Genomic DNA, 18,834 nt, shown 5'->3' on the forward strand with positions numbered 1-18,834 from the left:
CCACATCACAAAAAAGCATAACATCATGACAAATGACTGCTATTATTGTTGCTTATGATGCTGTGGCCTCTTTTTGTTCCAATGAAGCCAAGATTAAAAGGCAAAATTTTACGATTAACTAGCAAAGCACAAATTGAATAATACACTAATCTGAGTCAAATTTGGTTGGTTGATTGTCAGGTAATGCGCTAGGTTATGTATTAGCTTTGCATGCTAAATGTACTAGCTACATACACTCACCATTCATTAGAGGTTACAGTATTAGATCAAAGCATGGTTATAAGTTATATTTTCCTCCTGTAAACAGGAACTAACTGGAGATAGGAACTGAAGAAACACTGGACCACATATGCATTTTGGATTTGCTGCTTTGCCCTTTGTTGTTTCATACCAGATTTCCCTTGAATCGAAAGTTACAACGCATGTATAGTGTACAGATATTTTTCATGCTTCAAGTGAGTAAAGAAAAAGGCTTTCATACTTCCCATGCAAATAAACTCCAAAGTGCATGGCAAGAACTATTTTCTCCCTGAGTAACAACCAATGATGTATCTTCTCTTTTTTTTTTTTTTTTTTATCATTTCCTGTTAAGACCTTCCCTCTCATCTCTTTATATTCCGGTGAAGTCTAATTCCTGTCACCACAAAGCAACTGAGTAAACTCAACGGTATTCTTGCTGCCTCCAGCTGCACCATTTAAAACCAGCACATCAAGCACAAGCCAATATCTGCCTCAGATCTCTTCAGGCCTGGATGCGCTAAGCTGATTGCTCTGTCGTGTTGATCTGGCATTGATTTGGGGGTTAAAAGGAAAATCCCACCGCACGCCGTACCTGAAAGCATGTGCAAAGATGCGGCCTCATGATGAACACGTTAGCAGGAAATCTGTGGCTCTGTCTTTACTTAAACGAACAACAAACAATTCTGCTGTTAGCTATAATAGAAACAGACGTGTCTCTAATCTAGCAGCCTAATCAAAAAGGAATGTCGATTGCAAATTACTGCTCGTTTTTGTATGACTTTTTGGCTTTGCATCGAGAAAAACTTTGCCGTTTCAAGCACGTACAGACAGAACAACAGAAGAAAGTGTTTATCCTGAGGAATGACTGCTGAGTGTTTATCATTACGGGAGCAGCTACCTGTCACTTTTAATACTGCCCTTGTTTTTTTGGTCAAAAACACACAAACAAAAAGGTTTTCCGGCTGAAATTCCATAACCTCTTCACAAGAGCATCCGAGGAATTCTGGACAAAGACAAAGACAAAGACACGTAGAAGTATCCTGAAAAAAAAAGAACCAGTCTGAACAACAAAAACCACACTGACCAACACGAACCACCCTAAACAACAAGAACCACACTAACCAACAAAACCAGCCTGGCTAACTAGAACCAGCCTGAACAACAATAACCAACCTGAACAACAAGAACCAGCTTGGTCTTTTTGAACCAGCCTGTCAAGCCAACTGGCTCAAACCATCTAATAAGAACCCTGCTTCATTCATTCATTCATTTTCTACCGCTTATCCGAACTTCTCGGGTCACGGGGAGCCTGTGCCTATCTCAGGCGTCATCGGGCATCGAGGCAGGATACACCCTGGACGGAGTGCCAACCCATCACAGGGCACACACACTCACTCTCATTCACTCACACACACACACACTACAGACAATTTTCCAGAGATGCCAATCAACCTACCATGCATGTCTTTGGACCGGGGGAGGAAACCGGAGTACCCGGAGAACATGCAAGCTCCACACACACAAGGCGGAGGCGGGAATCGAACCCCGACCCTGGAGGTGTGAGGCGAACATGCTAAAAGAACCCTGCTAATATCACGAAATCAAATAGACCTCACAAAGCTAATAGTATGAACAGTTAGAAGTAGCCAGAACCAACCTAAACCACAGAAATCAGCCTGACCATCTAGAACCAGCCTGACCATCAACCCAAACAATGTAAAACCATCAAATGATGTCTATCTGTCCAGCTGGAAACAACCTGTTAGTGATCAAATCCCATCTGATATCATCAAACCAAACAGACCTGACAGGATAACACCAGCCTTGTTATAGTGAGATCCAACCTGTCTGTAACCCTTCCAAAACCAAACACAACCCGCTTGACTAGCCAAGACCAGCTAACTGTTTCAGACAACGTTCTTTTCGGCAGCCAGTTGCTTCCATATAATGTGATAGCCTAGCTTAACCTAGCTTAAACTGAAGTGGCCTCAGATTCACAACTAACCACATTACAGCTGATCTGAATAATCCGTACAGATTTGTACGGATCTGTCTTTTTCACATCACTACAAAGACGACAAGCTGGATTAGAGTCGCGTAGGGTAAACGCAGCAGCTCGGGGGCTAGCAGACTTCTATATTCCGCTAATGTAACGTGCATTTGATGTAAAGGTGTTTACATTAAAGGGCTTTTAGAGTACTGTACTGAGTGCTTCTATCTACAGAGTGCTCGAGCCCCGTGGAAGTGTCAGAGAAAGGCTCAAACTGAAGAGTAATGCGCAGTGATACATAAGAGAAGAGAAGAGAAGAAATCTTTGGGTTACAGAGGGCTAATTCACTCAGATACAGACTACATTTTGTTCTTTTTTCTCACTGGTTAGTTTCTCGAATTAGCTAAAAAGCTAAAAGCAAAATAAACAAAAAAAAAAAACAAAACACCTAGCTTTATCGTTTGAGCACGGCTAATCACGCTTGATTCAGGAGCGCTAACCGTATCAAATGCTATCAAAAGAACACAGCAGCTAATTTACGAAGCTCTGAAGCTCTTTCAGAACACACCAGAACACCAGAACACACACACACACACACACACACACACACACACACACACACACACACACACACACACACACACACACACAAGATCCCTAATTAATTGAATTTTACAGAAAAACAGAAAAAGAGAAAAAGTTTGAGCCACAGGTCTAATGAGGGCTAATGTAGCTGTGGCCAAAGGCAGAAATTCTCAGATGATTAAGACATCCAGATGAATCACAGTCTGTCCTTCAACCAATAGAATGACACGTTATTAATAACGATTTAGTGTTTGACCGAAAACTGAATCTGAAGACAAATAATTACTGGTGAAAGAAAGTGATTTCTGTGTAGCTTCCAAAGCAAAAAGCCAAAAAATTGTCTCAAAATCGTTTTTTTTTTTTCCACAGAGCAAATAAACATGTCAGCATTAATCTGTCTGAAAGTGGGCTTTTAAGAACATTCCTCTGACATTTTAAAAGAGAGAGAGAGAGAGAGAGAGAGAGAGAGAGAGAGAGAGAGAGAGAGAGAGAGAGAGAGGAGGAAAAAAACACTCAGGCTAAGTAACGCATGCCTAGAAATTGACTCATGCAGCTTCTTCTTTTTTTCTTCTTCCCTCCTTCCTTTTTGCAATCTATAAACAGCCTACATCGTTTTTTACACAACATCAGTGATCACAGCCAGTCTGAAGACTTTCTTCATCCATGAGTAAAGCAGCAGACTGTACACATGCAGACGATGTCGCGTTAGCAGCTCACATCAGGGGAAATGGTCAGTCATTAGTGACTTCAAAGAGAACGCTCATGCTGATGTTCGGTCACGTGATCGCGCAACAGGACGAGCTCAAGCCCCAGCTTCATCCTGCAGCAGACCTTCATCATGTAGCTGAGGAACATAAAGGAACTTCAGCAACACTTCACAGAATCATTAACCATTTAACAGAAAACTATATTATTGTTATAATGAATTTATATTTAACACATAAACACTAAAACACTCCTAGGTAAAGTATACACACACATACACACACACACACACACACACACACATACACACACACATGCACACATACACACACACACATACACACATATACACACACATACACACACACATGCACACACATACACACACACACACACACATAAACACACACACATATACACATACACATATACACACACATACACACACAAACACACACATACACACAGACCTTTTCTCTTTCTTTCTTTCTTTCTTTCTTTCTTTGCTTTAATAATTAAAGGTAAGAGTTTTTGCACTGGTTAGACAGGGAATCAAAGCCACCTGAACACTGAACTGGTTCTGAAAGCTCCACAGCACTACAGCGATTTGAAATCACAGCTTTATCTTCTGACTTCATTTGTATAAATTCCATGCGAATTGTGGCAGCGTCTATGAATTTTGAGTCAGATCGTGTTGTTTAAAGCAGAGTCACTGAACCGAGCTGTGAAATGAGTCGGTGAGATAAACAACATCACAGCTAGAAGCTTCGGCTTCTCTGAGAGCTGCACAAGATGTTTCAAAGCTTTGCTTCTCACCAGCTACTTAACTCAGTACTGTGTTTGTGTGTGTGTGTGTGTGTGTGTGTGTGGACTGTTGATGTGGTGCCAGGGTGCTTTTCCTGCCCTTGGTATTGCCCCACTCGGGTATATTTAGGCGCCGTCTATGTTAAAAGGTGTACAGTTCAAACACGGGGCAGTGTTTACTCAGAGACCCTCAGTGTTTACACACACATACACACATACACACACATATACACACACACATACACACACACACTCACACCTTTTCCTATAGTGCCTTCAAAGTGCAAGAGAGACAAGACAAAGAGAACGCTACACTGAAAGACGTACCGAGGGTGTGTGTGTGTGTGTGTGTGTGTGTGTGTGTGTGTGTGTGTGTGTGAACACTGACAGCTCATCACACTGGGTTATTAGGCGACATGCAGGCTGGCTGGCTGAAAAATGAGTGTCGATGAAATACAGACGTCAACATGCAAGCAGAATTTAGCAAGGCCCCTCTTACCCCATCACCCCTGCCCCGCCCCACCCTGCCCTGCCCCCAACCTTCCTCCCCCTCTGCACTTTTCCTGAAGCTAATAAAGGAGTGCACTGTGTGTCGACGGAGAGGCTCGTAAAAGTAATATGGTCAGCTCACACACTCTCTGCTTCGGACCCCGGTTCCTGTCACCTAATAACCTGGAACTTACTGGAACTTACTGGAAGTTACAGGAACTCTGAGCGCTGTCAGACAGAGATGATGAGGAGGGTGAAGATGTTCAGCACCTCACTTTCACAGCAGGGAGGTATTACACATCTGTACCAGTGTGTATCAGTGTACATCTGGACATTGAAGCTCAGGCAGAGGCACAAGAACCTGCAGAACCCCTTTTACCTCAGTAGAGAGGTTGAACCCCTTTTACCTCAGTAGAGAGGTTGAACCCCTTTTACCTCAGTAGAGAGGTTGAACCCCTTTTACCTCAGTAGAGAGGTTGAACCCCTTTTACCTCAGTAGAGAGGTTGAACTCTTTATCTCAGGAGAGAGGTTGAACCCTTTTTACCTCAGTAGAGAGGTTGAACCCCTTTTACCTCAGTATTGAGGTTGAACCCCTTTTACCTCAGTAGAGAGGTTGAACCCCTTTTACCTCAGTAGAGAGGTTGAACCCCTTTTACCCCGATAGAGAGGTTGAACCCCTTTTACCTCAGTAGAGAGGTTGAACCCCTTTTACCTCAGTAGAGAGGTTGAACCCCTTTTACCCCGATAGAGAGGTTGAACCCCTTTTACCTCAGTAGAGAGGTTAAACCCCTTTTACCTCAGTAGAGAGGTTGAACCCCCTTTACCTCAGTAGAGAGGTTGAACCCCTTTTACCTCAGTAGAGAGGTTGAACCCCTTTTACCTCAGTAGAGAGGTTGAACCCCTTTTAATCAGTAGATTATTACTTTTTCATATAAAAAAAAACAAGAAAAGGCACAACAACGATCGAAGAAGTTTGTTTGTTTATTTATTTAGTTATTTATTCATTTATTTATCTGATAATATCTAAAGTTTTATTATTTGGGCATTGAAGCAACTCCTAAAAGAGGGACACAAAATTGAACAAAAGGAAAAAAAATAACAGTAGTGAAAAAACCTTTGTATAACTTTTACGGCTTCACCACTTTAATCTGATTACGTGAAGCTCTACAAGACCAGGTAGATTATCTGTTACTATGGAAACGACATCAGTAATTAGAAGGCTGTGATTTGCAGATGCTATGGTTAACAAAAAAAATCAACAATTAGACTGCAGGAATTATTTATCACTCTTTTTTAACAGTCAGTCGGTACTGAAGTGAGCAGGGAGATGCTATGGAAAGAGCGTCGAAAGCAACCGGAGGAGAGAATGTGTGTGTAGAGCTTTTATAAGTCTCCTGATTGAGTTTAATGACACAACGGGAAAACCACAGAGGCTCAGGAGGAAAGAGGCAGCGTGCTGTGAAAGTGAGAGAGAGTGTTGAAACGAAAGCGTTCTGCTAACAGAGGAATCAGCAGACCGTGTGTGTGTGCGTGTGTGTGTGTGTGCGCTTATGTATGTGTGCGCACGTGTGTGTGTGTGTGCGCTTGTGTGTGTGCGTGCAGAGAGATGGTAGAACATCAACACAAGGACCTCTCTCTTTTCACCACCTTATAAAAGTGCTCAAAGCAGCAACACATCCATATGAAGCTCCACCAGATGAAACACCACCAGAACTTCTGCTGTAAGAGACGGAGAACGACTTTTCACTATGCTCTGACGTTCAGGGATTGTCCCTAACACAGACTCCGGTATAACGAGTAAAACACTAATCTAAACTGATGCTGCGTTCCATTCTGGTCGAGGTTTTCATTTTAAAATAAGGTAATAAAGGGGTTTATTCTTCCAGAATAAAAGGACAAGAAGATGAGTATTTACACCATTAATAATAATAATAATAATAATAATAATAATAATAATAATAATAATAATAATAAAAACAGCTGCACCATCTAATACCATCACGAGTAAATATAAATATTTATAATTAATAAGTATAATTAAGTATAACCTTCTTTCGTTAAGAAAATGTAAAGGTTAACAAATGCCTGTGGAATATTAACAAGGGGAATAAAACACTAGAGGAAGTGCTGCAAGCTGGAGAAAGTCCTTCCCAGCCCGGTTGTTGATTATTTTTCCTCTACCATTATGTCCCTGAGTGTTTTAATCCTTTTATTATTTAACATATAAGCAGATTGATGGTTGAGGTTTGAAACCTGATACTGATTTGTATGCAGCAGATGGCTTAAAGGTGTGGTCTCCGCTTTTTGAGAAATGCTTCAGAAAACTGCTTTTTGAGAAATGCTTCAGAAAACTGCGTCGGGCTGACAACTGAACAAAAATCAAAACTAACGTGTAGCCAATGAGCAGAAAGGGGCGGGGCTTGTCGATATGCGGCGGAGAGAGTGTTTAGTGCGCGCGTGTGACGTTAGCCGAAGCGGTTTTAACATCGACATGGAGGATAAAAACAAAGAAAGAAAGAGAAGAAAGACTTACGATAAGGACAAGAAGTAGGACGTGTTAATATAGGATCAGCTTTCCAGCGCTGGAGAGAACTGAAGGAGCAGGAAGTTGGCCACATATTCACAGGTTGGAGTTTCCCGAGTCAATAACTCCTGAGCTAAACGCTGTTACTACACAAATAACACCTCTTTTCTATCGTAGTAATGTAGAGAGGCAGCTACAACCTCGTTTTGTGTAGTAACAGCGTTTAGCTCAGGAGTTACTGACTCGGGAAACTCCGACCTGTGAATATGTGGCCGACTTTACTTAAGACGCCGAGGCGCTTTTTTCCTTCTCGATAGGTGAGTAACGTTGGTTTTGCTTTGTTACACAGAACTAATATATGCCTTTGTCCTTTACATCATTATGCTTGTGTGGCATTTTTGCTTGTTTGTTTATCTGCAATCGTATTGTTCTTCCCTTCAGATATGATAAAGACACATTTCTTTCCATTAGTTGCCTGGGTTACGTATGTATGTGTGGGCGGAGCTATCGATACAGGGGTGGGACCCGTTTGGGTTAGGGGCGTGTTTGTTTTGGTGATTTCAAATGTCCTTTAACCTTTAAATAAATAAACTGAAAAAAAAAAACAGAAATAAAATCTTGAATTTTGTATTATATTAATCTTTATATTATTCTTTATAATAACCTTTTTTTCTATGTTTATGTTCTGTAAAGCTGCTTTGAGACAATGTCAATTGTAAAAAACGCTATACAAATCAATTTGAATTGAATTGAATTGAATTGAAAAATGCGCCGATCCATTCAAAACTCGGATCCTTGTTTCTTAAATATCGACGGAACGACTCTTTCGTCGTATCAAAACATACCTCACATGAAGAGCCGCTAAATCTCCAACTATTCAACATCAAACTTAAAAAAACACACACACACACACACACAGAAAAGGGAGATGGGAAGAGCCTTGATGTGAGGTTTAATACAAGTTCAGGCAATGAGTCTCTAATGAAAAGTAGGATTCCTTTCGACAACCTCCAAAGTGTATGAAGGCTGATATCCTCCACAAAATCACCAATTGTTGTCTGCATTCCCGGAGGTGTTTCCAGCAGACGACAGTTCTGGAAATATTGCCAAAGCCCTGACTTAAAAACACCCGTGTGTGAAAAAAAAGCTTCAAAGGATTTAATGGGAAGCGATGCGTCAGGTTCAGGACATGAGTCTGCTGCATTAGCTTGAAGAGCAGGACATGAATCATCTCATGTAAGGCTTCGAGAGGATTACCAGAAGCATTTTAACCAAGGAAGCTCCACTCATCACGACTCGCTGCTGGAATGTTACCAGTGTGCCATTGGAGGTGTTTCACACAACCAGGCAGGAGAGATGACAGGAAAATGTGCAAACACGTCTCCGTGTCTGTCGCCATAAGCTACCCTGAAATCCACAAACAATACAGCTTCAGAATAACAAACCCGACGACTTCAGGGCTACAAAGAACAGAGGAAACGCCCAGGTTTACTTTTCTAATTGAGTAATCGCTCGAATATTTGATCAAACTTTACGGGTTTCAAAGCTGAAAGGTTTTATCGCCGATCCCCACAAAGAGAAATACGAATTCATGCATTAAAAAAAGACACAATTTTCTTATGTATCGCTGAAAAAAAATGGACTTTTAAAATTTTATCAAATAAACTTTATGTTAAATGTTACATTAAAAAAAATCACTGACAAAGTTTGAATGTTTTTAACCAAAATATTTCTACCATTAATAATTCTACCAATAATTTCTACCAATAATTGACTAGGTAATTACTACTGTGTGCTTTGTGTCTTTTGTACCATTAGCATGTTGTGCTAATATTTCACGTTTGTTCCTTTAGTATTACTAAGTTTCTACTCATCTGTAACATTAGTATTAACAGCAGGATCAGCTTATATTTTGTTCATTAGTATATTTCATATCATTATCAGTAACTAATTTATACCTTCAGTATCTTTTATTCTATTGTTTTATTTTGTACTATTAGTGCTAGTTTGTACCATTGCTATCTCTGAACGCTAGCCTGCCTATTTAGCATATAAAGCTGGCTCAGCTGTAATTCGTTAAGCTTTTGCATCAACACCGGTAATAAACGAATACATATGCGATCATCGCAAGTTTTCTCAGTGTAGTGGAAGATCGAATACACCTGCTCTGTGAAAGTACAACAATGAAGCTAAGCTCCTAGCAAAGATGAACCGTTTTTCATGTGGCAGGAAACTTTTGTCTTAAACAAAAGGCGGACGATCTTTCACTAAAGTTTTTATGTTGATACGCTTGGGTTGAAATGAGGCTGATGCTCTCTCTCTCTCTCTCTCTCTCTCTCTCTCTCTCTCTCTCTCTCTCTCTCTCCACAGGTGCCAATTAGCCTCCCGCTCTGCTGCTTTCTGCTAGTTACCAAAGTGACTTTAACAGGGGCCAACATGGCAATTACGGCAAAAGTGTTAGCCTGATATTTTTAGCCGTTTCCTGTAGGACCAAACCATAAAATGACTGGGTCTGTGTGATCAAGGCTGCTAGATGTACAGAAGCAGGGTTCAAATGCCACACACTGCACTATATTCTATGCTAAAAATTAGCATTTCAGAAATAGCTGGCTCCATTCCGGATGTTTTATAGCAAACAGGTCGATTCAGTAGTCTAACATGAAAGATGTGATGTATAACGTTGGCTACAGAAACCACAAGGTTACAAAAGAGACCTTTATAGGCTGTATTGGCTTTAGAGGAGTTCCCCACCACTAAACACCAACATTGCTAATAGTGAATGAACAAGAGGTCAGCTAGCGTAACATAAACGCTAATAAATTCCCTGCTAGCCTTCAGAGCGCAAGGAAAAGTACAGCTTGCGATTCAGGACATATTTGGGGTCACGGTGTTCACGGTTCGTAGTCATTTCAAACAACGGTGTGACATCAGGTCTATCATGAACAGGTCAGTGGGTCAGTGGGGAGATTCACATGGCGCCTCTGCTTTTCACATCGCTCCTCTAAATGTCATCGCCCGCCGCCGTGCCATCTCTGCGCACGCAGCCGTCATGAGACGCCGCTCACTTCCCTTGCAGCTGAATTCTCGGAGTGTTTTCTGCACTTTACTAAGCAGATTAAAGCATTTCCTTTCATTCATGTACTACAGCGCCTCGGAATGTAAACGCTCGCAGTCTGTAAACACACACATTAAACCACACAGCAACACACATCCATCCTCGACGGCCTGCGACGTCACGTGACGGGCCTCTCTAACACGGAAAGCCGGGCCTTCGGAGTCATATGTTAAAGACGTCAGGAAAAATAATCACTTTCTTAAAATAAATAACAGAATCAAATCAACAGAAAAGTCAAATGAACTTCATACACAAGTTACGGGCAATTTTTACCTTGTTTATTTTTATACCTGTGCGTTTTCCTACGATTCATTCATTTTAACGTGCTTATCTTTGTCACTTATTTGCTCCTAAATTTCATTCATTTTTTTTCACGATTCGTTAATCGTTAAAACACTCGTTTATTGATTCGTTTTTCGTGATTCATTTCCACACGATTTATTTTGATTCAAAGGTTGTACTGTAGTCTAATATCGTAAGAATTCTGATCGTAGAGCAATCATGCGTTTTTTTTGTTTTTTTTTGTTTTTTTTAGCATGCTAGTCAGATCCTGATCTAGTCCTTAGGTGGGCAGTAGTGGGCAGAGTCGGATGCGGAGCCTGGAAACCAAGAGCGATGCTCATGACCTTGATATCTTCAACAAGAAGCTCTCAGCACTCATTTGCCTGTAGAGAACATTTTTCGCAGTGATTTTCCTTTTCACTTCAGACCATAAGACAAGCATTACCAGCATCTTTCAGAAGGTCTAATGAAGAACAGGCTGAGGACGAGGCGAACAATGAACTCCTCACATGCGGATGTTGATAAAGTGACAGAAAATCTTTCACGAACGTTTACTCGGTTGACAAATCAGGCTGTCCATGCGTGCGTGTGTGTGCTTTTGTGTATATCTGGGATCCTTTCAGGGATTTGTTTGTCAAGCTGCCCTGAAGGAAAAACACCAAGAAACTTAAATACTTTTAACCCAAATTAGTCCAAGAATTCTGTTGAAGGCACCACAACAGACAGGAGAAAGATGAGACATTAAAAAAAAAAAGCCTCGGGCAGGTACTGCACATGCTCAAAGTGAACCAGCACGGATTTCTAATTACGCAGGCTCGAAATTACGAGACAACCAGTTCCACGTTTACCGAGCGGCGTTTTTATTAGCCAAAGCTATCCCAGTTTTAAATTTCTTCTATAAAATACGGCATCTTCTTTACATACCAGACTCAACAAAACATTAGCTTGTGAGCTGGACGCACCTTAACTGACAATATCATATCATTTATTATTAATTATCTGATCAAGTAATGTTTACAACACTAGGGTTTTCCTCAGCTCCCAATCCAATCAATAATGCCTCTTTTCCACCGGAAAGAACCGGGTGCTGGTTCATAGCTAGCGCTGGTGCTGGTTCAAAGTTGGTTCCACTGGCGAACCTTCTAAGAACCGGTTTGCCTTTCCACCAGCTAGAGAGCATCACAGCGCTAAGTGTGATATCACTGTATACGTGTCACGTGTCCCAGCGACGTTAGCGCAGCAGCGGCAAACACAAACACATCGACAATGGTGGATGTTGCTTTACTGTTAATGCTCATGGCTTTCTGAACCTACATCAGCATCCAAACGCGGCGAATAAAACGTGTACGTGCAGCTTTGTGTAATCTGTATAAACGGAGGTTGTAATCGATAAAGTACATAACATTATTTTATCATTAACACAGAAAATAATTTAGCCTTAGCATGTAGCTACCTACTATCATGTGTGCTGATAATGTATCATATCGCGGTAAAGTAAAAGTGTATTAAACATTAGTATACTTAAGGTACATTAGCAAATGCGCTAACAGTAACCCCGCCCACAGCTCCTGACACAAGGGGTTCTTAAGTCTAGACCAGCGACGTTTTGGTGCTACTTAAGAACCACTTTTCCTGGTTCAGAGCCGGTGCTTTGGCGGTCGAAACACACACACACACACACACACACACACACCAGCCAGGGCAGATACAAGACAAAGCAGGTGGTAAGATAAATGAAAAAAAAATGTGTTCCTGCTTTTAGTGTAACTACAATAACGTAAAAGGACATAAATCTCTTATTAACATGACCAGAGCTGCGAACAGAAGCTACAATTCAATTAAAAAACGTCTGTTTAAAGTGACGTGACGTACGGCTAAGTACGGTTACCTCAGAATGCTTTTAACCCATCCAAAGTGCACACACACAGCAGTGAACACACACACACACCGTGAACACACACCCGGAGCAGTGGGCAGCCATTTATGCCGCAGCGCCCGGGGAGAAGTTGGGGGGGTTCGGTGCCTTGCTCAAGCGCACCTCAGTCGTGGTATTACCGGCCCGAGACTCGAACCCACAACCTTAGGGTTAGGATTCAAACTCTCTAACCATTAGGCCACGACTTCCCACAGTTTATTCCACAGCACCGATTCTGATTGGATAAAATAGTGACGATTAATTTTCTCAAAGGGTTACACTCCATCTATCATGTTCGCTTACAGCTAGTACAGCTAATATGTAGCTTTCATCAACTTGAAGTGATTTAATCCGTAGGTAATGATCGATAAGATCGTTTTCAGGACTGTAGCTAAGGAAACGATATAAAAAGAAGCTCAAGCACAAAGAAGAAGATCGAATTAAATTAAATTGAACCTAACATTTGGTTTTCTCAGAGCAGAAAATCGAACATCCGTGAAATCACCACAGATCTCTAATCATTTTTAGGGCGGATATTTACGGGGACAGTTTCGGGGTCGTGGAGAAAGCCGGACACGAACGCAGTAAAAGAGCGAAATAAGAGGCTGATGTAGCAGACCTTGACGAGGTTCTGAAAATAGAAGGCTGTCGGACACACTCGGGATTTTACAGCCACACGCGAATGTCCGTGGCCACATGAGGAATGAAGGAATAAAGGGAAACTGTAACACGAACGAGTTTCTCCTGCCCCGGATAACAACACTGCATGCAAGCTGTGACTTGTATTTTTTTTTGTTTAGATTGAGACAAAGAGGAGAATTTTTTTAACAAGCAGGATAAAAAAAACTAATTTATTTTATATAAATTCCTTTATGGCTTGTTATATTAATATGCTTTTTATCGTAGCACCGATTAAAAGAACGTTATTTAAATCGGCATCACAGCTAATAAAATCGTTTACAGATATATATATTTCGCTAATCACAGACTTCCTGGTTCTACGTCACTTCACAGAAGTGTTAGTGTTAGTTATATTGTGTGAATTTCTCAGATAGGATCGTCAACAAAAAAGTCGCCGAGTCGTAGCCGAGTCGTAGCCGAGTCGTAGCCGAGTCGTAGCCGAGTCGTAGCCGAGTCGTTACCGTGAGCTCTGTTTAGCTTCGGCGTTCATTACTCCTTCATGTCTTTTGTTATGATATATGTAATAATCCTGAGACTGAAACTAGTTCCTATTAACCAGAGCGTCCTTTATACGTTCATAAAAAAAACCGTTTAAAAACCCGATACGTTTCCTTGCATTTATGACGCTCTAAAAAGACAAACCCAAACGATTCGTCTGGAAATTCCACTCTCACAGCTAGTGATTACAAACCGTATACACGACTGAAGTACCACAGGTTGTAGAAGTGAGTTTGTAGGTAGAACGGTTAGCTTCTTTTGTCAATATGCTAATAAAAAGAGCCTTTGTATGTGACATAAATCTAAAACAGATTTCACTTAGATGTGTGTGTTTGTTTCAGTTTAAAGGAGAAAAAGCTCCACAGCATGGAGAGGTTAGATATGTAGTGGTGCTCCTGGTGAGTATGTAGCTAGTAATGCTAGGCTACAAAGCTAATACAGCCAGTTTAAAGAAAACAAACTCATATGCTGTAGTGAATTGTGTGTTACTTTCTGATACACACACACACACACACACACACACACACACACACACACACACACACACACACACAGGTGAATCCATTCAGTTAATTATGTGCCATCAGAACTTGAGGTCAACTTCATCTCATCTTTTTTTTTTTTTTTACTCATTTGATGTTGTAGTCAGTGTTAAGAGACAGACAGAGGATATGAGTGTGTGTGTGTGTGTGTGTGTGTGTGTGTGTGTGTGTGTGTGTGTGTGTGTGTGTGTGTGTGTGTGTGTGTGTGTGTGTGAGAAAGTGTTTTGTGGGATAGAAAACGTGATTGAAGCTCCCTCTATAAGGCCGTTGGAATGCTTTTGTCTGATTCGTGACAGTTTTAAGTTCGAGTTTCGTCTCTTTAGCCGAACCCAGTGATGCTGGACACTTTACCACACGGTCAGCCATAAAGTTTGTAACTACCACCTCAAAAATGCACACCAGAGGGGAGGGAGGGAGGGGGGGGGACAGACAGAGAGAGAGCGAGAGAGAGAGGGGGGCAGAGAGAGAGAAACAGAGACAGAGAGAGAGACAGAGAGAGAGACAGAGACAGAAAGAGAGAGAAAGAGAGAGCAAGAGACAGAGAGAGAGAGAGAGAGAGAGAGAGAGAGAGAGAGAGAGAGAGAGAGAGAGAGAGAGAGAGAGAGAAGAGAGAGAGACAGTCAGACAGAGAGAGAGCGAGAGAGAGAGGGGGCAGAGAGAGAAAGAAGACAGAGAGAGACAGAGACAGAGAGAGAAAAAGAGAGAGCAAGAGACACAGAGATAGAGAGAGACAGAGAGAGGAGAGAGAGAGGGGCGGGTCAGAGAGAGACAGAGAGAGAGAGAAAGAGAGAGCAAGAGAGAGAGAGAAAGAGAGAGAGAGAGAGCAAGAGAGAGAGAGGGAGAGAAGTGAGGGAGAGAGAGAGAGAGAGAGAGAGAGAGCAAGAGAGAGAGAGCAAGAGAGAGAGAGCAAGAGAGAGAGAGAGAGAGAGAGAGAGAGTTTAAAGTGCTCTGAGACTTTTCCTGAGTCGAATACGAGGAACTTTTGAACATACATTTAGATTCTTCATGTTCTTCAACCCAAGCAGAGCTCACAGCATCTATTAACCCTCTATTAATCTCACAACCTTCATACGCCTACCTCTCTTTCTGCCTCCCTCCCTCCCCCTCTTTCTCCCTCTCCCCCTTCCTCCCTCCCACTCCCACTCCCCCACCTCCCTCTCCCTCTCTTGCCCACTCACTCCCTTCTTCAACCCCATTGTAATAATAAATAAATAAATCTAGCAGAATTCTACACGAACCTCTCCAAGTACTAAGCAGGTGCTAGTTTTAATCAGTAAGGACATTTGTTCTTCTTAGTAAAGGTCCCGGGTTCGTCTCGGTCGGTATTGACATGACGTTTGAAGCAGGTGGCATCAGGAGTTTATCAGAGTGACTCGAGTTCTTCCTCGATCAAAAATAACCATGATTATGACATAAACTAGAGAAATACTAGAGTGAGTAACTGCAGGCAGCATGTGGGGGTTGATGTAATGGAGGAGCATCTCTTGCAGCTGAGCTTCTCAGTGAAGGACAAAGCATCGAGTTCAAAGTCCTACCACCGACCCAGAGGACGAGGAAATAAAGCTGGTTGCAATTGCCGTTAGCCTTGAACCAGTCTAGTGTTTATTTTACCATCACCGTCTCCTAGTAATGCACATGTTTTTGTGTGAGTGGAGTTTAGCAGCACTTCGGATGTTGGACGATCTCCAGGCGTGATGTCCGATCCGTTCTCGAAAAAAAAAAAAAAAATCAACGAGAACAAGTGTGTCACTGATATTTATGATCTACGTCCGAGTTCTGGTTTAATGCAGTAAACTAAATAAGTGAAAACAAATGCATTCCGGTCTTATAGGCGTCATAAAGAGCAATACAAAAAATCTTGTCTCTCCTGGATCTTAGCGACTTTTTGGTCTCTTTCTAATAACAAGAACTGTGATAAAAGCAGCACGTTGCTGCAGACGTTCCCGAGAAGCTGCAGCTTGAGATCTCTGCCGCGTACAAGGCCATTGCTCACGCCGACAAAAGAACAGGGCAACTTCATGGAATGAAAGGCAAGACAAAGCAAACAAACCCCCAGGCGGAATAAAGAGGGAGTGAAGTTGTATTGGTCGTCCCCTCCCCTCTCCGTGGGAGTCTGCAGTACCAGTTTGGCCTTTTCTGTGCTCTCTGGCACGCCTGAATCGGGCCACTGGGTTCGCTTCCCACACAGAAAGCATCCTGTCGGGCCTCGGCTGCGTCTCTCAGTGTGTCTGTGCATTTGTCTCTGTCTCCTAGAGCTTCTAGAGCTTTCTGTGGAGGTCTAGTGCTGTGAGACGGTGTGCAGAGGTTACAGCGACACACATCGCTGTCTTACAGCGTGACACATCGGTACCAGAGATTGCTGTGTTACTCTCTCTCTCTCTCTGTCTCTCTCTCTCTCTGTCTCACTCTCTCTCTGTCTCTCTCTATCTCTCTGTCTCTGTCTGTCTCTGTCTCTCTCTCTCTTTCTCTCTCTCTCTCTGTCTCACTCTCTCTCTGTCTCTCTCTATCTCTCTCTCTCTGTCTCACTCTCTCTCTCTCTCTGTCTCTATCTCTCTCTCTGTCTCACTCTCTCTCTGTCTCTTTCTCTCTCTCTCTCTCTCTCTCTCTCTCTCTCTGTCTCACTCTCTCTCTGTCTCTCTCTCTGTCTCTCTCCATCTCTCTGTCTCTGTCTCTCTCTGTCTCTCTCTCTTTCTCTCTCTCTCTCTGTCTCACTCTCTCTCTGTCTCTCTCTGTCTCACTCTCTCTCTGTCTCTCTCTGTCTCACTCTCTCTCGGTCTCTCTCTCTCTATCTCTCTCTCTGTCTCTCTCTCTCTCTGTCTCTCTCTCTGTCTCTCTCTCCCTCTCTGTCTCTTTCTCTCTCTATCTGTCTCTCTGTCTCTCTCTCTGTCTCTCTCTCTCTGTCTCTCTCTCTCTCTCTCTCTGTATCACTCGCACAAACACACACACTAATCGACCCGTTGCGTCCTCCTCAGTAATCCACTCTCTCTCTCCAGCCTTCTCTATGCTACACGACTACTTTATAAACATCTTTTTTTTCCATGTTATCAGTGTAGTTCCGCACACTAGAGTAATCAGGAAGCCCCGAGAACCCGGTCACAGCTGGACCACAGACAGAAAAACATTCGCGGCCAAACGGATTTAAGCGGGATTATTTCCTGGGGGAAAAAACAGGCATGTTAATGAGTCCTGAACTGATCAATCAAACACTTCAGAACGGGCTGCAAGGGAAAAACAATCAACTGCAAGGGAAAAACAATCCACTGCAAGGGAAAAACAATCAACTGCAAGGGAAAAACAATCCACTGCAAGGGAAAAACAATCAACTGCAAGGGAAAAACAATCAACTGCAAGGGAAAAACAATCAACTGCAAGGGAAAAACAATCAACTGCAAGGGAAAAACAATCAACTGCAAGGGAAAAATGCCACAAGGTTTCTATCCGATTATAGTTACATTATATATTACATATATCGAAACGTTCTAGAAGCTATAAACTCAGCAGCCTGTATTTTATTTTTACTTTTTCTGTTTATTAATGACAGAAAAAAGCAGCCCCATAATGTCAAGTCTAAAACAATTTCTTCAAAGTCTGCTTACAGAAAACTTCACTGTCTCAACGATTTGACTTTGCAGAATAAAACATTTGTTAAATGTGTTTATTTTTAGGCTTCGATCACATGGCGCATCCTCCATCCTACATCCATCCAACCTCCAACCCCGTGGAAGCCGTTGTTATAGAAATAATAAATGTGAATGATCCGATTTGCTGCTGACTGAGAAAATGAATCAGCACTTTCTGTTAAAGTTTGTATCTGTATAAATCGATGACAAAGGATGACAATGTTAGCAAGCAACGAAGCTGGCTTGTTTCTCTGTGTTTTTCTGGCCCTCAAAATTGCTCCGCCCCTTTGTTTATGGCAGAATGTTTTGGCAGAAGTAAAACTTCATCTTCCTTACAGCAAGTGCCTCTAAAAATTACTTACTGCCCCTTTAATATAATCATAATGCGCTTTTTTTTTTTTTTACAACGTAGATGATACGATTAGATCCTGCATTTGTCAAAACCATGTGATAAGACTTTAGAGGACATATTGAACATTTCAACAACCATGAACTGCCTGTGAGGGTCATTTATTATTTTTGGAACATCGATCAAAACACACACACACACACACACACACACATACACGGCTAAACAGGTGCAGTCCTCTATGATTGGCCAATCACACGACACGACTAACATCGGCCCTCAGACTCGTACTACACGCAGTGGATGTTGTGAAAAAGGAACAAGAGGAAAAGTGGTTCAAATTGCAAAATGTAAATATTGAGTTTTCCCACAATGGGAAGTAGACCACCCAAGATGCAAACAACCCCCCCCCCCACACACACACACACACACATATGCACACACACATACACACACACATACACACACGCCGTCCCTGTCAGCAGCTCAGGGGA

The 18,834-nt window shown here is 42.1% G+C and overlaps 1 protein-coding gene across 2 annotated transcripts in view; it reads right to left on the bottom strand.

The window, feature by feature from the left end:
* Positions 1–18,834, bottom strand: part of scube3 (signal peptide, CUB domain, EGF-like 3) — an 83,033-nt gene that overhangs the window by 60,497 nt on the left and 3,702 nt on the right. The window lies entirely within an intron of this gene.

The sequence above is a fragment of the Tachysurus fulvidraco genome, chromosome 23, assembly GCF_022655615.1.
Source record: "Tachysurus fulvidraco isolate hzauxx_2018 chromosome 23, HZAU_PFXX_2.0, whole genome shotgun sequence".
NCBI classification, from domain to species: Eukaryota; Metazoa; Chordata; class Actinopteri; order Siluriformes; family Bagridae; genus Tachysurus; species Tachysurus fulvidraco.